General features: G+C 37.3%; 1 pseudogene; it reads left to right on the top strand.

Annotated features, from left to right (window-relative positions):
• The first annotated feature begins 13,078 nt into the window (after positions 1 to 13,078).
• On the top strand, positions 13,079 to 14,811 carry LOC110213848 (heat shock cognate 71 kDa protein pseudogene; annotated as a pseudogene).
• Positions 14,812 to 24,675: the final 9,864 nt, after the last annotated feature.

The following is a 24,675-nucleotide window of genomic DNA, read 5'->3' as shown; positions in this document are numbered from 1 at the left end:
GTGATGCTGGATAGTTCATTTAACCTCTTGGTGCCTAGTTTCAAAAACTATAATTATTCAATCAAGCAAGCAATCAGCAAGCATCTATGAAGCACCTACTCTATGCCAGATGGGGGCAGCTAGGTGGCTCAGTGGATAGAGTGCCAGGCTTGGAGTCAGGAAGACCTAGCTTCAAATCTGGCCTCAGATACTTACTGGCTGTGTGACCCTGGGCAAGTCACTTAATTCTGTTTGCCTCAATTTCCTCATCTGTAAAAAGAAGCTGGAGAAGGATGTGGCAAACCACTCCAGTATCTTTGCCCAGAAAATCTCCAAGTGGGGTCATGAAGAGTCGTCAAACACAGCTGAAAACAACTGAACAACAACAATACATCAAATACTGTGTTAGACCTTGGGAATACAAAGAAAATTGAATCATGAAATTGTATTCTAAAAGAAAACACGCATACACATAGTTATATACAAAATAATTACAAGGTGACCCCTACCCCCTAGTGGTTGTGGGGGGGATAAGGATAGGCTTTGTGTAGAAGGTAGTGCTTGAAATGAGTCTTAAAGGAAATTAGGGAGCTTAAGACGTACAGGTGAGGAGGAAGTGCACTCCAGGCATTCAGCGTAACTGGCATAAAGGCACAAAGATTACAAATTGGGGATAGAAAAGACAGTCTGAATGACCTGAAGAGTAGGAAGGGACATAAACATTATGTCTAGAATAATAGATTGCTCCACGTTAGGAAGGGCTTTAAATGTCAAATGGAAGTCTTATATTTTCTCCTAGAGTCAGTAGGGAGTCTCTGGAGTTTTTTGGAGAGAGGAGTGACTTGGTCCTACCTTCACTTTAGCAAAATCACTTTGACATCTGTGTTCAGGATGGATTGGAGTGGTGAGAGACTTGATGGATGGAAGCTGTTGCAGTAGAGAGGTGATAAAGGTCTAAAGTAAGATGGTGGCTGTGTATGTAGAGGGAGTAGAAATAACAACATTTAAGTTGCAGAGATTGTGAATTGCAGAGCACTTGCTAATAATGCATTGGTAGAGGAGTGTTTCCTCACCAGGATTTTCCTACACTGTTGAAATCATAGTTCTGATTCAAAGGCAGAATATAGATGAAAGAAATAGGAAAAAATAGGACAATAGACACAGTACAGCACCTGGGAGGAATTGTTTCTGGAAATAGAAAATAGAAAATGGTGTTAATGCCAGAGCCATCGCAGATTTCTGAATAACGATAATTTGAAAAAGAAGGTCACTATTGTTTTCTATTGGGAAGTCTATTTAAAGAACCTAGATTTGAAGAATTCTTGAACAAACAAGAATAGAGAAGCCCATAGGAGGTAAAATGGACAATTTTGATTACATAAAACTGAAAAGCTTTTGCACACATATACAAAGTCAACTAAAAGGAAAATTATTAACTGGGAAAAACCTCTGAAGCAAGTTTCCCTGGTAAAGCTCTAATAACTAAGACAAGAAATTTATTCAAATATATCAGAAATAATTTTCAAATAAATAAGAATATATAAGAAAGAGCAATTTCCTGATAGATAAGTAATCAATGTTCTTGAACAGGAAGGTCTGAAAAAAAATCAAGCTATAAATTACCTTGTAAAAATGCTCCAAGTTATTAACTTTATTATTAAGTTATTATTTATGAGATAAAAAGTAAAACCACTTTGAGGTTCCATTTCACATCCGCCATATTTGCAAAGGTGACAAAAAAGGAAGATGACAGTAGTTGGAGGGGATGTGTGAGGATAGGTACAGCAATGCACTATTGGTAGAGCTGTGAATTTGTCTAGCCATTCAGAAAAGCAATTTGGAAATATAATTAAAAAAAGTAATTAAACTGTGAGTATTATTTATCTCAGCAATACCACTACTAAGTATATACCTCAAAGAGGTCAACAGCAAAGGAAATGGATCCACATGTACAAAATATGGCAGCACTTTTTGTTATATCAAAAACTGGAAATTTAGGGAGGTACCCATCAGTCAGGAGATGGATGGAAAACATTATGGTATTTGAATGTAATGTAATACAATTGTGCCATAAGAAATGATGAAAGGGATGGATTCAGAAAAACCTAGAAACTTCTATGAATTGATGTAGTGAGGTAAGCAGAACCAGGAGAGGAATTTATGCAGTGACTACAGAATTGTGAAGAAAAATAACTTGAACTCTGTTCAATTTAATTTACCCCACAAACATGATTCCAGCTTCCCATCACTTGATAAAAGGAATGAACGTTTAGAATGAAACATGTGTTTGTGGACATGGCCAGTGAGTGGCATTATTTTGCTTAACTGTGCTAACTTGTTACAAGAGAGGGTTTTATCGGGATAAGGAGAAGTGGAAGGAAGAAGAATGGTAGTGATGGCAATATTCCTTTCTCCTCCTAACAAAAAAGAAAAAAAGAGAGAAAATATTGTCAATGAAGCATTTAAAGAAAATGTACAGGAAACCCCAAAAAAAGGCAACGAAGGCAAGTGAGATGGCTTCGGAACTACTGTGCTGAATTGAGTATAAACTTTACAAAAAAAGAACACGCTGTATGTAATGAAATCTATCTGATATGCATGCTTTTTTCCCCTGTTCTTTGTCTCAGGAAATATTCATATTTGTTGGTGTTTGTCAAGTTCAGAAGAACAAAAAATTAAAAATTAAATAGCCAGATTTCTTTCAACTGGATGAATTTAAAATATGCCTTCTTTGCACATTTCCAGAACAACCAGACTGAATTGACTGTCTAATCCAGTCTATACAGTCAATTCAAATAACCCTGAGAAACAATCTTATTTGCAGTTTCATCTACAAAATTTGATGATGCCTTTTGGCTGGTTACGGACAATAAAAATAAGTAGTTATATATATCAGGGTCACAAGATGGTTATGACAAAAAATGATGATGTAATGACAGCTAGGTGGTACAATGGTTAGAGTACCAGACCTAGAGTCAGAAAGATTCATCTTCCTGAGTTCAAATCCAGGCTCAGACACTTAGTAGGTGTCAGATCCTGGGCAAGTCATTTGCTCCTGTTTGACTCATTTCCCTCATGTGCAAAATGAGCTTCAGAAGGAAATGGCAAACCACTTCAGTATCTTTGCCAAGAAACCCTAAATGGGGTCACGAAGAATTGGACACAACTGAAACAACTAAACAACAAAAATGACAGAAGGTTTAGTCTGTCCTCCAGTATCCTTTAATCATATTTCACATAAGTAATGTGCTAGATTCTTTGAGAAGGGGAAGCAAATCACCTTTCCTCTTACCACATTACTCCTAATATCCTTTCCCTTGTTTTTCATTCCTTTCTCTTATGGTGGAATAAGGAAACTGAGTAGGTATAACTAGACAACAGCTTAGTTAGCAATACATGGGGTTGCAGAAATTAATCAGTAGCCAAGGACATTGATCGTTGCTTTCTATATAGTTAATATACAATTTGGAGGTAGTGAAAAATAGGATTATAGGAATTGAGATACCTGGTTGCTTATTGGTGGAAAGGATAGGAAGACACTGAGGTGGCAGAGAAAGGGATAGTTTTGTGACATTACTTAAGTGAAGTGATTTTTGGGAGGGGGAGTAATCTTGTGACTTCTCCAAAAGTCATGTGACTTCTAAGAAGTTGAAACTTAACTTCACAAAATGGAGGATAAAGGCAAATGGAGTTAGTTACTCATGCTATTTTAAGATATAACATTCCCTTCTTTGATCCTGAGATTCTCAAGCCCCATGATCACTTATGTAAATTTTTCATTTATTAGGGATTTCTGAACAGAATGGACAAAGAGTACAATCAGAATAATAATCTCATATATGCCCTAAGGAGAAAAACCTTGTTAAATAGACTCTAAAACTAAGTCAAGCTAACAAATGAGACTACTTAGAGTGCTCACCATGGGCTAATTTGAGGTAATCAAGAAAACTCAGCAAACATAACTGCCAAGAAACAAAAAGTCAAAGTAATACAGTAATGATGATCTATATTAAATAATATCAAGTCTCCTTATAATCTGATAACCCACTTCCAGTGTCCATTTAATCAGCATATTTTATCTTGAGTCCCAGATGTCCCAGGTAGTTGTCTGGTCCTTGGAAACATCTTCCCTTGGACATTCTGGAATGGGTCTCATCAGGGCAACTTGAAGGAAGCTCCTCCTAGTAGAAGGAAGTTCCTTCTAGTAGAACTATTTCTCTGGTTCCAAGTCACTTGCAGAGATTCCTAGGGAATTCTGTTAAAATCTTTCAGTAACAAGATTTAATACAATTGAATACAACCTCCTAAATTTACTTTTCCAATAACAAGTTCATGTGGCAAAATCCAGCTCAAGGCTTGTGGTTCTGATCCTATTAACAGAGGTATAAGAACATCAAATTGAGAACCCATAATTCACCTGAAACTTCAGAGAATTTCAATTTTTACATATCACTTGCTATTTCTATCTTTACCTAAACTTTGTACCTGATATAGACACTGCCATCCACATGATGAAGGAAGAATCTTTTAAAAAAAAAAGCCATGAGTGCCTTACTTGAAAAATGAGCCCTTCTGTCTCTTAAAATGATCAAATAGAAACTTCAAAATAGGAAAGTTTTCATTTTCTTTAAAATTATCAATGCAGTTTTATATGTAAAATCCTTAATCCAATTTTGAGAAAGTATTACTAAATCATACTCATGGTCTGTATACCTATTAAAAGCATTTAGAAACACACACACACATGTGCATACATATATATACATATATGTACACACATACATATATACTTGTTCTTAGATCTGATTGCTTTCTAAAAATTTACAACTCCATTTAATTAGAAAACTTTTACATCTTTGTCTTATTCCTCCCCACTCCCACTTTGAGGATATCATCCCCATATCACTTTGAAAGAATAAGATACTTCAAGGACCTAATCTTATATAGGAATATATATAACTATTAGGAAGTGGATGACAAGTCCAAGAACTCATTCACTCAGAATGAAATAGTAATATTTTTCATACTTGTATCCTATTGTAGTAACTCAGAGATGTTTTAGTACCGCAACAAAACTTCTACTGTTCACTTGCCCTGATTATAGAATTTGCTATGAAAGGAAAAGGAGGGATATGGTTATGACAATATTGACTGTCCCCTCAAGTGTACAGACTGACCTGACATAAGCCACAACAGGGAAAAATTTCCTTAGCTCTGTTTGATCCCATGCAAGAGTTATATTTATTAGCCAGTCATGTAGCAAAGTTCCACATCATTCATAGGGTATCAAAATCCAGGCTCAGAACTAACCAGGTGGAGAAATTTACTATTTATTTATTCATCTATCTATCTATCTATCTATCTATCTATCTATCTGTCTGTCTGTCTGTCTGTCTGTCTGTCTGTCTGTCTGTCTGTCTCTGTCTGTCTGTCTGTCTATCTATCTATCTATTTATCTATCTATCTATCTATTTTTTTTTTGGTTAGGCAATGGGGTTAAATGACTTGCCCAGGGTCACACAGCTACTGTTATGTGTCTGAGGCAGGATTTGAACCCAGGTCATCCTGAATCCAGGGCCAGTGCTCTATCCACTATGCCACCTAGCTGCCCCCTGAAAATTTACTATTTAAAAAGGGAAAATAGCCCAATGGGAAAACTGAGTCAAGAGGCTCTCACCTTAGCCTAGGCAAAGGTTGTCCCCTCAACTTTTCCCAGGGATAGATATCAACCTGTCTCCACTCCGTTTTTGGCCAGCTTATGGAATCCCCCTTGAATATTAGACTATTAACTTCATGACAATTCAGAAAAGCAGGCCTAAAATCAAAACTCAGAACAATATTAAATTACAAAGCAAGAGATTTTACCTCAAATAGCAAAATTCACTAATCACAGCTTAGAGCTAGGTTATTATTTTTTTCTGTGTTTCAATAACAGTTGACAGGGCAGCTAGGTGGCCCAGTGGATAAAGCACTGGCCCTGAAGTCAGGAGGATCTGAGTTCGAATCTGTCCTCAGACATATAATGCTCACTAGCTGTGTGACCCTGGGCAAGTCACTTAACCCCAATTGCCTCACCAAAAAACAAACAAACAAACAAACAAACAAAAACACCAGTTAACAATGAGTATGTATGAAACCATCTTATTTGTCCTTCATTTATAAATTAAAAATAACCACATTCTGGAATTTCACACATATAGTGAATCAATGATAGTTGACTCAAAATGCCCAGAAAAATGCTCATTACAGTAGAAAGTCCCAAGTAACCTCACAGATAAGAATAACTTAAGGGGTCTGAACTATTTTCTCCCAATGGTAAGTTATTATTATTATCCACCTTAAAGCAAATAATACCCAATTAAATCTTCAACAATTTTTAGACATTTTTAACTACATTCTTTTAAAATCTCAATTTATAATCTAGCATCCAGATAAAAAGAGAAGTTACCTTTTTTTTTTTGGTGAGGCAATCAGGGTTAAGTGACTTGCCCAAGGTCACACAGCTAGTACATGTCAAATGTTTGGTCTGAGGCCAGATTTGAATTCAGGTCCTCCTGACTTCAGGGCTGGTGCTCTATCTTACTTTTCTAACAGCATTTCTGATACAATGGCTTTCCAAGTTTCACAATATAAGAAAAAAATTTTGGAAACATAGTAATACATGATGTCATGTATTTAAAACATGAAATAAAACATATTACCAGTCAGGTGACATCAATTCAGTAGAATGCATTTTTAGATTTCCTTTCTTAGAAAATTACTGATTTTGTCACTTTTGGCATTTTATATTGATTGCATTCAAGCCAAATATGGAGTAATTACATTTACTGACATTTACATAGTGCTTTCCATGAGTCAGGCACTGTGCTAAGAACTTTATAATCATGTGATCCTCACAACATCCCTGGAAGGTTATTATTATTATCACCCCCTTTACAGATTAGGAAACTAGTAAACAGAGGTGAAACAACTTGTTTAAGATCCCACAACTAACAAATTTCTGATACTGGATTTTAATTCAGGTTTATTTGATCCAAGCATTTTTTAGCATATTGCTAAATAGAAAATGTAAGTTCCGATTTACTACAATTTTTCTTAAAGGAGAACACATCTCACTGTCAACATAATTCAAGAAAGCCTATATAATAAATACTATGTGTTGTGTTCAGAATTATCCATCTTTTTTTTGCTTCCTTGTAAGTTTTCTTTTGTTCTCCTCTGCACTTTTTACGTTGTTCTTTTTTCCCCTTTTCCCCCCACCTCACCAAAGAAGGCTACAATTAAGTGCAGACACACACACATACACACTTGCATACATACACTTAAGTACATATACATATACTTAGATATCTATAATCATACTCATTTAGACATATACATTAATATGCATCTATGTAAGATTGTGCTATACTTTTTATCCTCTGTTTCCCTGAGGGTGGATAATATCTTCCTTCACAAGTCCAAGTCTTTCCACATTTTTCTAAGTCCACCAGCTCATCATTTCCTACACCACAGCAGTATTCCAACCTTATATTGTCTAGTTATTTTAAATAGTGTAAAACAATGCTGATTAATATGGCTGACATATAGTGGTTTCCCTATTTTCTCTTTTGATTAAATCTATTTTAACTTTAACTTTGTCTGAGATCATGATTACTACCTTTGCTTTTTTCTGTAATAAATTCTACTCCTTATCTTTATTTTTTGTTTGTGTGTATCTCTTATTTTTTATTACTCCTGATTCCTCTACTTTTACCCATTACTTTTCCCTCCTATTACTTAACCTACCCTCCCTCCAAAGATCCCCCCCCTTGTACTCCCTCCCACCCTTTCCCCTTACCCTGTTGTTTATATCTGAATTTAGAAGACTTTTATAGCCTTCTGTCCACCTGAAAGTTGGTTAAAGAGACAATAAGCTAGGTGATAAGTAAATTCATATTGTTTTATTCCCTCAAGTTAGCAGCACATGTACAAGGAATCACAACTTTAACTCTGATTGACTCAAGCAATTTTTGGAAGACATTTATACCCTGACTCAGGATGTCTGTGTCACTAAAAAAAATACAGCCTCTATATGTTTTTTAACATATAGCATGGCAAAGGAAGTTTCTTAGTTGAATAGGTCATCAAAGTGTCAATTGAAATTATAGATACAGGATATCTGTGTTTCCCCTACATAACATATGTCCATAGGATACCAAGATAAGGAAAGTCCCACTATTCCAGAGAGTATCTGCTCCCAGGTATCCTGTCCTTAGCGATCACAGACAGGAAGAATGCTGGTCAGTTCCATCTGGTCCTGTAGTTGCTGACCCAGGAAGGGGTATTCTCAGTTCACTCAGAGAGAAAAGATTAATTCAGGTTTTTAGCCCTTATTGGGGCTCAATTGATCTTAAATGATTATCACTTCCAATTATCCCTCTTTATCCTGTTCCTGTTAATCTAGACCAGGGTTTCTTAAATTTTTTATACTCTCGACCACTTCAGTGCTTTTTAAACTGTGGGCCATGACTCCATGGTTTTGGACCACAGTTTAAGAAGCACTGACACCCTTCTATAACACTCCCCCACCCCCTTAACCTATTTCCTCACCCTCTTATTTGTTTACAAAGTTAGAAGACTTTTATTCCCTTCTAAATGTATGTATTGTTCTTTCTTTAGCTGAAATCTGATGTGAGTAGGGTTTCCTCTAAAACTCCCTCTCTTATCCTCTCCCCCTTCCCTATCCCCTTAGCCTTTTATTTCTTTCTGAATTTAGAAGACTTCTCTCTCTCTGCCTCTGTCTCTGTCTCTGTCTCTGTCTCTCTCTCTCTGTTTATGTGTGTGTGTGTGTGTGTATACATACATATATGTATGTGTGTGTGTGTATATATATGTATATATATGTATGTGTGTGTGTATATATATATACATATATATATATATATATATATATATATAAAATTTCCCTTTTTAACCCATTCCCAATGAGAGTAGCACTCCAGAACTACCAGTCATCCTTCCCCACCTAATTCCTCTGTGTCAGTTCTTCCTCTCACACCTCATTTGCATAAGGTAATTAATTACTGCTTTTACCTTTTCCTAAACAGTTTTACTTTTTAGAATCACATCATACTCAGGTCTACTGCAATCCTTCTTTTGAACTACGCAATTACTAATAACAATCTTAGGCATACATTTTATATTTCGTCATATAAAAAGTAAACAGTCTGTCTTTATTGAGTCCCTTGTAATTAGTCTTTGATGTGTACCTTGTATTTCTCTTGGATCTTATTTCAAATTTTCTATTAGGTTCAGGTTTATTTTTGCAACAAAATTCTGAAAGTCTGGCAATTCATTGAATGCCCCTCACCTTTTTTCATTTAGGGTTAGGCTTAACTCTGCTGAGAGGGAAAAACAGGATTATAGGATTGAAACACCTGGTTGCTTATTGGTAGAGGGGATCAGGAGACACTGAGGTGACAGGGAGGTTTTGTGACATTCCTTAGGTCAGGTGACCCTTGGGAGGGGGAGTAATCTTTTAACTTCTCCAAAATCAGGTGACTTCTAAGAAGTGGAAACTTCACAAAATGGAGGATAAGGAGAAAATGCGGTTACTCATGCTATTTTTTAATTAACATTTCCTACATACCATAGGAGAAGGGTACTAGATTGTCACTCATTCATAGGATCATAAAATCATAGGTTAAGAGCTGAAAGGGACTTTATCATTCCCTTAGTTTTGCATCTCATTTTACTAAAGAGGAACTGAGATCCAGAGAAGCAGAGCAACTTGCCCAAAGTAAAACACAAGTGGCAAAGATAGGATTTGAGTCCAGGTTTTCTGACTCCGAAATCTATATCCTTCCTAGTGTCCTATGCTGCCCCACTAAAAAAAAAATCCCTCTTGACATATTTTTAATTAAAAAACAAAATAAGCAAGTGTCCTGGAAAAAGGTCAACGGGAAATAATTTAAGAATCACTAGGCTCTCTCCAGACAACAAAATTTTTAAAAAATCTAGATATTATATTTCAAGTAATCATTAAAGAAAACTGCCCAAATCTTCTAGAACTTGGTGAAAAAGTGAAATATTGAAGAATCTACTGACAATCAGGAAATCTTGGAATATAATATTCCAGTGTACAGCACAGAATAAAAGAAAACATACAAGAAAGCAAAGAAAAGATGGACAGTTTTGAAAATATTGTGTAGTATTTATTATATACGTTCTCTTGAAATAGAAATTTATTACTTTATATTGAATCTTCTCTTAAGTTCTGCTTTGTACCTGGCAATTTTTTTTAATTTTGTATTTAAGTTTAAAATAAATTAAAAAATAATGAAAAAAAGGAATATAATATTCCAAAAGAAAAAGAAGTATAGCTAAGTATAAATAACCCTAAAAAACTAAATATAATCCTACAAAGGAAAAAATGACTTTTTTTCAGAATAGAAAATGAAAAGCCCAAAGCTAGGTAGAACATTTGAAATGCAAATGCAGGAGACAAAAGAAATCTAGAAAGGTAACTACATTCTAAGAAATTGGAAAGGGTTAAATGATGAGCAAGTGCTTATATTCTAATAGACAAAGAATAGAAAAATGTGTCTTCAGCATCCTACTGTCTTTAAGTATAACAGAGAGAGTAAAGAAAGACATATATAGTTCTGTTGTTTTTAAGAGAGGAAAACAAAGGGAAAGGAAAATGAAGGACAAAATGAGGAAGTACAGACATACACACACGTTTTGTCATGGTAATACATTCAATTTAGTAAGGAAACAGGCAGAGATGGGGAAATGGGGGATGGTATTTTAAAAGAAGGCTACAGAAGAAGAAATAGTCAAACAAATACAAACAATAGAGGATGAGTTACAAGTGGGAAGTTAAAATGAGACAAAGAAAGCATAAGAACAAATGTTTGAGGTCTGAGCTGTATGAAGAGAGAAAGGGTAGAGGACTGGGATCAGATCCCTTTAATTATAGTGTCGATCTCATTTTTTTCTTTTCCCATTTTCTTCTTCTTCAGAAAGACTCAGATGGTACAAAAAGAGGAAAAGTCATAGATGATAAGATGGAGAGAAAAATGTAATGAAGGATATAGTTGAAAATGTGAATTGAATGGATTTTCCCATACAACAGAGAGGAGCAGATTAGAAAGCAAAATCCAATGAATTGTTGTTCATAAGAAATACACTTGAATCACAGAGATTCACATAGTATTAAAGTGAAGGAATGCAATAGAATTTATTATGCCCCAGGTGAATTAAAAAACCAGATCGGTGAATCACAATCTGATGAGACATTAAAATTAGACATGATTAAAAGAGTTAAGCAAGGAAATTATATTATGTTTAAAGATAATACAGATAATGAAATCATAGTAATACTTAATATAGATGCAGTAAATGGCATAGCATATAAGTACTTCAAGAAAAGCTAACTGAATTATGGAAGATGACAGCAAAATTATGATAGTTGAGGATTTTAGTGTGCCTTTTCCATATGTAAACAAATATGATAAAAATATAAATAAGGAAAATGGTCCTGGATAGAATTTTAGAAAAGGTAGTTGTGATAGATCTTTGAAAATTACTGAATAGAAAGTTGTACCATTCCAGCTGATAGATATAGAACAATTCTGGTTCTATATCCAAATGAAACAGAGACACATCATTTGTTAACAGTTTACAAATGGAGGTTTCCTTAGCCATAGCTAAGGAAGAGAATTCTGAGCACAGAAAGGATAATGATCAAGGATTCAGACTTGATTCATCTGACTATAGATCTCCTATGCTTTTATTGGTTATAATGTTAGTCTGTGGTCAGAAACCTGAGTGAGGAGCTGGACTCCCCTCATATCCTTTCTATGTTTTCATTCAGGTGGTCAGGAAACTAAATCAATAATCTGAGCCAATTAAATCTCAGGGATAGTATCAGTACCACTTAAGGAAAAATTAATCTAACCTGTAAGGAAGCTTCTGTCTAAGAAACAAAAAGGATTGTACATATTTCTCAGCTTTGCACAGCACATTTACAAAAACTGACCATGGAATAAAAAATAAATACCTCAAAAATAACTGTTAAAAAGAAAAAATAGTAAATATAATTTACCAACTATATTATGTACCTGTTATAAGCTCTGGTTATCCTTAACCAAATTCTCACTGGCACTGAGTGGGAGTTAGGTCCTTGAGCAAGCCTACATCTCACCCTTAGGGTTTTAAGGGTACCTTGAAGGGACAAGGTAATTCTTCTGTAATTCTATCACCACAAGACCCCCATTGCATTATGCTCTCCACAACATTAATTGCCAGTATCATTTGACTAATTAACCTCAATTACCTTTTACAAATATATATTTGTATCATCAAAGTCATACTCACCTCCAAACCACATCAGTTCCTGGAAGGAATATATTTATATCATCTCTGTCTCTATCTTTTTCTCTATCTCTATCCCTGTCCCTATCCTTATTTCTCTATTATGTCTCTGTCTTTCTAAGATTGTTCTTCAGGTTCTTGAAAAGGAAGCAGTGGTCACAGACAGCCAAGATTACTTGATGAAGAACAAATCACATTTGACTAACCTTATTTCCTTTTTTGACAGAATTATTAAACTGGTAGATTGAGGGAACGCTGAAGATACAATTCATCTATATTTGTAGCAGATCATTTGATATAGTATCTCATTAATGTATGGTACTGTCCCCTTAATTCATGAGCAATTTGCCTATAGAATAGAACAGAAAAAAAATTTTAGTTAATAAACACTGCTAAAATGAATGTAGGGAGAAATACAGTTTTCAGAGGCCAGATGTTAAGAAAATCAGTTTGAGGACTGAGAGATGACCAATGCTGCAGGCATTGTGGTCCTTCAGCTCATTCATACAACTCTTTTTAAAGTTTAAGGGGTTAAAACTTACAAAATGGTAAATTGGTATTTGGATATCAAGGGATGATTAAATAAAGGTTTTTGGCTTTTATAACTAATAGAAAAGATTGTGAGTTTTTTGCTTTTAATGCAAAGGGTCTTAGTGAGTACAAGCTCTGATTTGATCCACTGAAGGTAGTGAAGAACCTGTCAAAAGAGTGAAGATCCAAGGTGGAGAAAAAACTTAGAATGGGCTGGGAAAAACCAGGTCTGTCTGAGCTATGTGAAGAAAGCAACAGGAGAGATCTCCTCAGTGCAGCAGCAGCCCTTCTTCCTCCACAGCAGTCAGCCATGATCCCCAACTCCCCAGCAACCATGTTGAAGGCACTTGCACCTGGCATTAATCTTGGCACCACTTCTTCCCATGTGGGAGTCTTCCAACATGGGAAAGTGGAAATTATTGCTAATGACCAAGGAAACAGGACCACCCCAAGCTATGTCACCTTCACTGTCACAGAATGTTTAATTGGTGATACTGCAAAGAATCAAGTTGCAGTGAACCCCACCAACACAGTTGTTGATGCCAAACATCTAATTGGTCACAGATTTGATGATGTAGTTGTACAGTCAGACATGAGGTATTGGCATTTCATGGTAGTGAATGATACAGGTAGACCTAAGGTCCCAAGTGGGAGTACAAAGGGGAGACCAAAAGTTTCCATCCAGAAGAAGTATCTTCTTGATCTTGACCAAGATGAAAGAAATTGCTGAAGCTTACTTTGGGAAGATCATCACAAATGCCATCATAATACCAGCCTATTTCAATGATTCCCAACATCAGGCCAACAAAGATGCTGGAACCATCACTGGTTTCAATGTGTTCTAAATCGGCAATGAATGAATTGTTGCTGCTATTGCTTATGGCTTGAACAAAAAGGTTAGTGCCAAGAGAAATGTGTTGACCTTTGACTTTAGAGGCAGTACTTTCAATGACTCCATTCTTACCATTAAAGATGGCATCTTTGAGGTCCATTCCACATCTGGGCACACCCACTTGGGTGGGGCCAATCTAGAAGCTTCTGCAAAACTTCTTCAATGGCAAGGAGCTCCACAAGAGTATCAATCCTGATGAGGCTGTTGCCTACAGTGCAGCTATCCAGGCTGCCATTTTGTCTGGTGATAAATCTGAGAATGTGTAGGATTTGCTGGTATTAAATATCATTCCTCTTTTCCTTAGAATTAAAACTCCTGGTGGAGTTATGATAGTTCTGATCAAATGTAATACCACCACCCCCATCAAGCAGACATAGAACTTTACCATCTATTTGGACAACCAGCCTGGTGTGCTTATTCAGGTTCATGAAAGTGAGAGAGTAATAGCCAAGGATAACAACCTGCTTGGCAAGTTTGAGCTCACAGGTATCCCCCAGCACCCAGGGGTGTTACCCAGCACCCAGGGGTGTTCTTCAGATTGAAGTAACATTTGACAATGATGCAAATGGCATCCTCAATGTTTTTGCTATGAATAAAAGTGTAGGCAAGGAGAACAGGATCACCCTCCCCAATGACAAAAGTAGTCTGAGCAAAGAAGACATTGAGCATATGGTACAGGAGGCTGAGAAATACAAGGCTGAGGATGAGAAGCAAAGAGACAAGGCGTCTTCCAAGAATTCTCTTGAATCTTATGCTTTCAACGTAAAGGCTACCATCGATCATGAAAAACTGCAAGGCAAAATTGGTGATGAAGACAAACATAAGATCCTTGACAAATGTAATAAAACAACCAACTGGCTGGATAAGAACTAGACTGCTGAGAAGGAAGAATTTAAGCATCAGCAGAAAGAATTGGAGAAGATCTGCAACCCCATCATTACTAAGCTGTACCAGAGTAGAGGGAGCATACCCCCGGTGGGTTCCCAGGGGTAGGAGCAGCCCCATCTAGAGGAGCTTCTTCCAGACTCACCATTAAAGAGGTTGATTAAGCACATCAAAGAAAGAGCATTCTACACAGTTTTTCAAAAATTGAAGGATTCAAATTTGTAGCCAAGGCAGTAACAATTTAAAATTAACATTTAAGCTCCTGTGTAAACCTGGATATTTTGAATACTTGAATGTGTGCAGAGGAAGAAAAGTGAACAACATTGTGCTTTATCAGTACTGTAGATAAGTGGAAATGCAATTCTTCTCCTGGAGAATAAAACATATTTAAAATTGGCAGCATGAAAAAGAAAAGAAAAGAAAAGAAAAGAAAAGAAAAGAAAAGAAAAGAAAAGAAAAGAAAAGAAAAGAAAAGAAAAGAAAAGAAAAGAAAAGAAAAGAAAAGAAAAGAAACCATCAGGAGGGAAATAAGCTGGCACAAAAGATTCAGCTACTAGATGAAGGCTGTAGCTCCCTGGAAAGCAGTAGATTTGCTATTGTTCTCTGCTGCCTTCTCTGTTTTGAAAGGGAGGTGTAGAAAGGGGAAATACAGACTTAACTGTTGATTTGCTGTCAGATCACTTAGCTGATAGCAGATTAGAGGATACCGAATCCTAGTGAGTGAAGAATTGTCTACATTGCCCAGAGGGAAACATCTTGCTGAACTTTGAAGTTCTTTGGCCTTGAGGGAATGGCTAGCCAATACAATAGTATAACACTTTTTCAATGCACTTAAATGATTATTAAGTTAAAGGGTTTATGATTGCTTTATCAGTTCAAGAACTGAAGAAAATAGGATTTGCTTGATTTTTTTTTCATTTTCCTTACATTGAGTATCTGTGATATCATTATTATTGATTTGGGTTTAGTTTTAACTAAATAGTTATGTTTAAAATCTCATAGTGTAACTATGGTGGATTCTATCATTTAGCTGGTACTGTACAAATAGGAATTATACCTGTGAGAGTTTGAGTGCTATGGTGGTGGGCAGGGGCCATATATTTCTCCCAAAAGGATCACCCTTAGGACCTTGACAGAATTTAAGTGTAGATGACATGTGACAGTAATCCATTTCTGGTAACTTATACTTGTCAGTTTAAGAGCAGGTTGACATAAGTGAGATGGCCCAGAGAATGAGGACAAGACTGACTCTAGGGACCACCCTATATTTGCATTTTTCTATTCTTGTAGAAAAGATGGATAGATGTGAACTGGACAGAGTACAACTAGATGATTCTATATTCATATTCTTGAATGGCCAGATGTGGAGGGTAGTCATTAGTTATTCCAGATTAATTTAGCATGTGGTCTCTGGTGGAGTGCCCCAGGGATCCATACTTAATCTTGTACTATTTAAATTTTTTACCAGTGATTTGGATATATAGAGGACATTCTTGTCAATTTTCATAGGACACAAGACCAAGCAATAGCCAATATACTGAAGAATGGCTTAAAAATATCTTCTAACAGGCAAGAATGTTGAGTTGATTATAAGCAAATAAAATTTAATAGGGATAAACGTAAAGACTTACACTCAGCTTCAAAACAACATTTTTAATAGTAGAAGATGGGAGATAATATGACTAGATAGCAGCTCCTCTGAAAAATATCCAGGGTCTTTATGGGCTACTGGCTCAATATGGGACAATGGTGTAATATATCAGTTAGAAAGGTTACGACGTTGAAGGGCCTAAAATTTCCAGAGCTGGGGAAATCATAGTCCTGTTATACTCTGCCTTATTCACATCACATCTCTACTAGTGCACTCATTTCTAGGGTTTACAATAAACTGACTTTGTTTACATTGTACCCAAGATCAATGAATTAGGATATATCGATTGATTCTAATGGAAATCTACATTAGCAAACTCCCGAGATTATTCATGAAGATATCATTTACCGTAGACTTCCATTTTCTATTTCTGTGTCACAACTAACTTGGAAAAGCTGCAACAAAGAAGAAAGGGGCTTTACTTTGGATTATTGGGGGGGAAAGAGATGCAACCATGGCTAGAATGTAACACCAAATGATTTTTTTTTCAGTTCCCTATGTAAGGGCACCCAATTTGAAAGGGCCTTGACAGTACTTAAACTCCTTCAGAGCCAGAAAAAAAATGATCTTAGCACCTAGTTAGCAAGAATAAGTAGTTAAAATAAGAAGCTGCCAGATGGTGTTCTGCCTTATCCCAGCAGCCACACACCAGATGAGATTTTCCCTGGCCTAGCCATTCTCATTCTTGAGGTAGCCAGTTTCTTATATTCTCTGGGTGGTGTCCTGGGGCTCTATATGCCCCCCCCAACGAAGGGTCACAGTGATTTGAGGTCTCTTTTTATGCTTCTTGTCCCAGGGGTATTTGTGAAGCTTGCTCTCATGCCACAACTTCTAGTTATGGCTTGGAGGGTTTGTAACCAAGGCAACTCTGTTGCTCCAAGTAAGACTTTTCTGTTGATAATCTATTGTGATGCCAATCATTGCAGCTGAGAGTAGTTTCTGTTTGTTGTGTGAGACAATTAGCACTTGAAATAAAAGAACAGATTTAAATAAACTGGAGCACTGACCAGTATGACCTGCTCTCTTAGGAACAAGCAACAGCTTTGGAATATGACTGACTGGTGATTTTTTTGTAGCAGCCTCTAGAGTAAGAGAGAAATGCCATCAAATATTAAACTAGGTCTCCTTTATAATGACTATAGCCATGGTGAAAACAATTTGTTTCTTCTCAGCTCCTATTTGAAAATACTTTAACAAATCTAAGTCTGCAAAATGGTGATACTGCATTTTAAAGAGTAGTTTTATTCAAACAACTTGTCGTCATGCGTGATATCTTGTGAAAAATAGTTTCCCTCCAATTACAGTCAATGTCTCTTTACCTCATACACACATGCATGCACACAGACAGACAGACCCCCCCCCCCACTGCACTTTAAATAATTGTTTCATTTCATGTAAAGTATTTGTGGCCCCAGGTCTATGCATTCTTTTCCTCACCTATAAAGTGTTTTCCTCTCTCCAAATGAAAATCATTGTGTGAGATATTATTACCATCGCCTGACAACAGTATATTGTACAAACTCATAGCCAGTGTTAATTAACCTTCAGACCCATCACTGTTACAGATTTTTTTCTTAAGCCTCAATTAATCTTTACTGTTCCAAGGAGAAATACATTTGCCCTGAGTCAACTATGCTTATTTTCAGTGACTCACTATTTATCTAATGCTTTCCATCTAAAAGGCACTATATAAACATAGTAATTAAAAAAATACAACAGCATTGAAAGATAAAAATTGCCACCTCAATTTCAGAAATGAAGAAACTGAGACATTTGTCATTTTAGCAACTTGAATGATGTCTTATTGAGAGGTAAAGTTAGCCCCTAATTTGGAATTTAGAAATAGGTTTCAGTTCTAAAGTTTTTTCTCCAGCAAAGTTGGAAAGGGTTTGAAATAAAGGGAAATAGAAATGAGATATGTGTGTACAGGCCCAGGGACAAAAAAGGCTGATCCTATGAAAGAGCAAAAGTCTGATGATGTATAAGTGAGCCACTTAGAAACAAAGGGAAACAAATATGCTTCCTCCTAATAGCTGATGGATGTTGTAGAAGGCTACAAGTTCGTTTACTTAAGATACTGAGTATCTACTTTGTACCTTGTAATAGGCGTATTAGTCAAATTTGACCTCACTGCTGACTTACTTTTTATTCCCTTTCCTCAGTTGACAGAGTGGATAGAGATAGCCAAGGAGCCAAGAAGCCCTGAAGCCAAGAAGTCCTGAGTTTTAAGTCTACTTCTGAAATACAACAGCTGTGTGGCCCTAGGCAAGTCACTTAATCTCTCAATGCTCTAGGCCAGGACTTCTTAAACTTTTTCCACGAGTAACTTTACATTAAATCCACTGTGGGCCTCGACCCCACAGTTTAAGAAGTACTGCCTAGGGAACTTGCAGGGAAGGTGCTGACCTGAATTGATAAAGGAAGTTTCCTCATCTGTGGCTTTCCTATACCAATAAAATCAAAAGTCTATTTGCAAATGCTCTAAATCACTATTGATTAGAGAAATGCAAATTAAAACAACTCTGAGGTACCACATCACATCTCTCAGATTGGCTAATATGACAAAGCAGGAAAATGGTTTGAGATGTGGGAAAATTGGAACACTAATACATTGTTGGTGGAGTTGTGAACTGGTCCAACCACTCTGGAGAGCAATTTGGAACTAAACTCAAAGGGCTATAAAACTGTGCATACTCCTTGATCCAGCAACACCACTACTAGGTCTGTATCCCAAAGAGTTCATAAAAAAGAGAAAAGGAGGGGCAGCTAGGTGGCACAGTCAAGAGAGCATCAGCCCTGGATTCAGGAGGACCTGAGTTCAAATCTGGCCTCAGACATATAACACTTACTAGCTGTGTGACCCTGGGCAAGTCACTTAACCCCATTGCCTAACCAAAAAAGAGAGAGAGAGAGAGAGAGAGAGAGAGAGAGAGAGAAAAGGACCCACACGTACAAAAATATTTATAGCAGCTCTTTTTCTGGTGGCAAAGAATTGAAAATTGAGGGGAGGCCCATTAGTCGGGGAATGGCTGAACAAGTTGTAGTATATGAATGTAATGGAATACTGTTGTTCCCTAAGAAATGGCGAACAGGTGGATTTCAGAAAAACCTGGAAAAACTTACATAAACTGATGTTGAGTGAAGTGAGCAAAACCAGGAGAATACTGTACACAGTAACAGCAACACTGTGTGATGACTGACTTTGTTAGATTTAGCTCTTCTGAGCAATGCAAGGATCTAAACTAATTACAAAAGACACATGATAGAAAATGCCATCCACATCCAGAGAAAGAACTATGGAGTCTGAATGCAGATTAAAGCACATTATTTTCCCTTTTTTTCTCCGTTTCTCATGGTTTTCCCCTTTTTTTCTGATTCTTCTTTCACAACATGACTAATGTGGAAATAGGCTTAATATGAATGTATATGTGGAGCCTATATAAAATAGCATGCTATCCTGGGGTTGGGGGAGAGGAGGGAGGGAGGAAAATTTAGAACTCAAAATCTCATAAAAGTGAATGTTGAAAACTAAATATAAATAAATACATTAATTAAAATTTTTAAAATGGTCTATTTGCTATCCTTCTCTGTCTGAGATGGGGTATGAATAGAAAGTACAAAGAGGCAGATTTCAGTTTGATAAGAGTTGTCTTTTATGGAGTGGGTCCATAGGAGGTAGTTGGCTTCCCTTCAGATGTAGTCTGGAAAAACATCTGATTGTTTCAAAATGAACCTCTTTGATAGTAGGTTGCCTCTGCTCTATACATGCCCCCTCTTTCTATCCCCATTCCCTAAATCTTCTATGTATAGAACCTTCTGCCTAGAAAGCTTCTTGGCTCACTGGCACTTCCCTTACTGTGTAAGAGAGGGGAAGGAGTCAGGGAAGAGAATAAGCATTTGTATGGTGCCTACTGTGTGCCTGACACTGTGCTAAATGCTTTGTTAGTATTATTTCATTTGATCCTCATATCAATCCTGAAAGGCAGGTGCTGTTATTATCCCCATTTTACAGTCAAAGAAACAGAGGCAAACAGCAGTTAAGTGACTTATCCAGGTCCACACAGCTAGAAGTTTCTGAGGCTGGATTTGAACCCAGGCCTTCTTGACTCTCTGCCCAGCACTCTATCCACTGTGCCATCTAGCTGCCTCGAATAGAGGTATAAAGCCATTCAAACATGCCTGGGTGAAAGTCCATGAGTCCCTGTAAAACAATGACTCTTCTTTGGCTTCCCTGATATACCTGGAGATGCCCCAGTGCATGAAGTGATGGAACAAATCTTGGGATCTGTCTCTTACAGAATCATCATGACCTCCCTTCGCTTTCCATTCACTAAAGAGCGCAGTGACTGAGGCTCTTTGGAGACATTCCTTATTATATACCTTGTTGCTTTTCTCTGTCCAACTTCAGAGATGTCTATCCCAGTTCCAGCAAGACTGGGAATTGGCACTACTCTAATTTTGGAGGTATCAGCTGATGGATCAATTTAGGGAGGTTGGATGCCATGCTAGTACACTTTCTCTTATCTTTGCTGCTTTCTCCTATATGACAGAACCAAAGCTTCACTGCCATTTCATTCCTTCCTCCCACAATACGAGGAGGCTTTACCTAAAGAAGACAAAGCTTCCCCTGGGAACCTGATTGGCCCTAGCTTCCCTGGAAGCTTTTTGGTTTTCTAAGGGCATGCAAATCTCAGCCATGTGAAAAATATGCCCACCAGATCTGGTGGATTTCTGAAGCTTGCATAAGTCAGCTTACCCTGCATTTCCACATGGAGACTTTACAATTAATGAAGGGGATAGAATGTGTCCAGAGAAATTACGGGTCACTTTCTCCTTATTGCATATCTCTGTGCTGTGTTGGGGACAAAGTAAAACATCCTTATGTTAAATATTCAATGACTTAAAATTGCCTCATATCTTCCCAACATTGAACATGAAGTAAAAGACTGACGGTATTAGATGCCGTATCGTCCATGATTACTTGGGTGTTGATAGTTGAGACTGATGGCCTTTACTTAAATACAGTGGAATCCTGGGATCCAGTGACAGTGACACAATGGGGAAAAAATTCCAAATTTGGAGTCCCAGGACTCAGCCTAGCTGTTTGTAACTTCTTTGGTCTTGGGCAAAACTCTCTGGGCCTCAGTTTCCTTCATTGTAAAATGATGCGATTGGACAAAATGACTTCTTAGGTTCTATCCAGTTCTAGATCTGTGATCTCTTGTCTTTTGTCATTGATTGTCTTGCTTAATTATACTACACAATAGAAAATTCCAGCACTAGAGCCCAATACCCACCTGGCAGACTACAGGCGGAAGCTGGAAGCACATACATTAGGAATATTGTAGAGGTGATTCCCATCTGGGGATAGGGAGAACAAGATAATAATAGCTAGCATTTATGTAGTGCTTTAAGGTTCACCAAGCATTTTACATGTGCTATCTCATTTAATCTTCATATAAACTCTGTGAAGTTGGTGCTATTATTAACCCCATTTTACAGTTGAGAAAACTAAGTCAGAGAGAGATTAAGTGACTTGCTTAGGGGTCACACAGCTAAGTAAGTACCTGAGGTGGGATCTGAGCTCAGCATTTCCTGATTCTAATAAAGCACTATCTATCTACTCTACCACAGCTAGGCAGCTGACACTAAATGACTCAATGGCCCCTGAGGTTCCTTCCAATGTGGAGATTCTGTGATTCTCTTAAGCTTTTCCAGGTGCTAATTATTCCCATCTTTCCCTCCACAAAAATTCGGAATGTTTCCCCTTTCCACTGTCAGCCAATGTCATTTATATTGTTTAAAGGCAGCTACACAGTGCAGAGGATAGAAAGCTAGGCCTGGTCTAAGTAAGATCTGAGTTTAATCAGACCTCAGATACTTACTAACTGTATGACTGTCTCGGTTTGCCTCATTTTCTTCACCCACAAATGGGGATAATCATAGCACCTACCTCTTAGAATTGTTATGAGGATCAAATAAGACAATATTTGCAAAGTACTTAGAACAGCGCCTGGTACATAGCAGGACCTTAATAAATGCTTGTGTCATTCCACCCTAAGTAGCCCACAATCTTTACTCTCCTTTCTCTTTTTAGATTAAAAACTGCAGAGGCAGCTGAAGAATGGAAGTGATTACTAAATATTCTGCTGAATACTCCTAGGCAAAGCAATTGTCTTCACTTACCTCACCCTGTTTTAGGGGGAGACCTCTCATTCTTGTCACCTGTATTTTATTATCACTCCTAACCATTCACTTAACAAATATTTTCAATTGCCTACCTTTTTTTTTGTGTGTGTGTGTGTGTGTGTGTGTGTAAAAACACTGTGCTTGGTGCTGTGGGGAATGCATGCACTCAGCTTCCAGACAAATGACTATTAGCTGCTCCCTGATTTCACTGTCCAGCTTCTGTGTATTTGCTCAGGCCATTCCTCAAGACTGGAATACAATGGTTCCTCACCTCTGCTCATCAAAAATCCTCTTTCTTTGAGTTCAGGTGTTAACTCTGTAGTCTTTTCTGACCAACCCTTGACCACCTGAACGTCAAGGTGAAAGTGATATAGCCCTTCTCAAATTTTCTTAAACTAGTCTGTCTTGAGAAGAGGGAGTAAAGTTAGAGTCAAGAAGGCATGGGTTCAAAACCAAGTCTCCAACAGTTGTATGACCCAAGGCAGGTGAGTCATTTAACCACATGCAACTCCCTAAGTCTTTTCCTCAAGCTCTCACCACCTACAATGGTAAACTATGATTAAAAACGTACAAGCAAGCAAAAAACCTAACACCACCCCTCCCACGCACATATGCGCAATGTTATATCTCACTGGTTATCCCTTTAGAGTTCACCTCTGGGAGTTTCCTTCAGGGACTTGAGTTAAAGGAAGGAAGGGTGTTGCTGCCTCAGGGCCACCAAGGTCATACTTCACATGCGGTGGAAAGCCCTTCCTCTTCCCTCTCTCAAGATAGTCTTCTAACTCCTATTATAGGGGGAAAACTCCAGCCTCCAGCTTTGATCTCCCATTAGCTTCTACTTTTCTCATGTTGGGAGGAAATATAACTCCCAGGGTTTTACCAACTCAAGCCCACTTGCAAAGTAGACAGTCTAAGCCTTACAAGAAGGACTGTTACATATAGATGGACTGTGATATGAGTTGCCCAACTGGGCATTTGCCACGCTGAGTAAATCACAGGTCCCTTGTATATTTTATCTTGACCTCTCTTTTGTATCATATTTATTAATATTATACATATTGTATCCCTCTTATGAAAGAAGCAATATTGCTGCAACCTCCCCTTTCAAGGTAGGCTAATTTTTCCTTCAGAGTTATTGAGATCATTCCTGAGTCTTGGATGGCTCAAGGGGCTAAGGTTCAGGCTGTTGATTTTACTTTCCGGTCACCTGAGTACAAAGCAGCCACAAAGAGTTCCAGGAGCTATCTCAAGTTGAGCTGGCAGATCAAAATGGGCAACTGATAAAGAAGCTTAGCTCAGCTAAATCAGTTTGAGGTGTCTTCAATGTCTATACTTACAGAATATACTTTTCTTTCTATAGATAAGTAAATATCTTTTTGTTCACTGTTGAATAATCTGTAAATGTTTCATTTTGTTTTGATATTGAACCTAAACTACCAGGAGACTGGTCTGAGTTGGACCCAGCACAGAAAGAATTCCCTTTCTAAGACTTAAAGGTTGGATAGAGCAGAGACTGTGATAATAATCTGGTATAGTGCTCTGCACTGAGTAGTGTTCAAGAAATGTTTATTGAATTGAATTAATACACATATTCTGCCCTAAAGGATCTCATCCTACAAGGAAGCAAGGTATACTACAACACACCTTAAGGTTTGTAGTTAGAAGACTGGTTCAGCTACCAATTGTGTCTGATAGGCAAGTAGGTTAACCTTTCAGTTTTTCTGCATCTTAGTTTCCTCATGCATAAAGTGAGGCTAATGATGCTTATTATTAGTGACTTCTCCCTCATTAAATTATCTTTTGTTTACTCTGAACTCCAAGCCCAACCTTTCACATCGCACTTGCTTGTTGAGTTACGAAGTCTTCTTCACAGGGCTGTTGTTCAAGATGTGCTTTGTACACAGAAATGTATAAATATCAGGTATAATTATTATTGTAGAGATATGACATAGTCATAAAAATTAACAATATGAATCATATAGCAATACAATGTCACTAGACATTGTGGCATGAATACTCCATGATATGTTCTTCCACAATGCAGCAGCTTGCACTGTTAGCATTAGGGCAAGTGTGCACAGTGTGTTTGATCCTTCCCTGAAAACCAAGATCCTCCACACTGAGGTAGCTCTATTCTACAAACTGATTAGTCCATGAAAATGGCTCTTTCATCTTTCTTTCTTTCTCT

This window comes from Phascolarctos cinereus, unplaced genomic scaffold (assembly GCF_003287225.1).
Source record: "Phascolarctos cinereus isolate Bilbo 61053 unplaced genomic scaffold, phaCin_HiC Scaffold_1;HRSCAF=81, whole genome shotgun sequence".
NCBI lineage: Eukaryota > Metazoa > Chordata > Mammalia > Diprotodontia > Phascolarctidae > Phascolarctos > Phascolarctos cinereus.
Note: the sequence above shows the minus strand (reverse complement) of the source record. Positions and strands in the feature narration are given on the sequence as shown.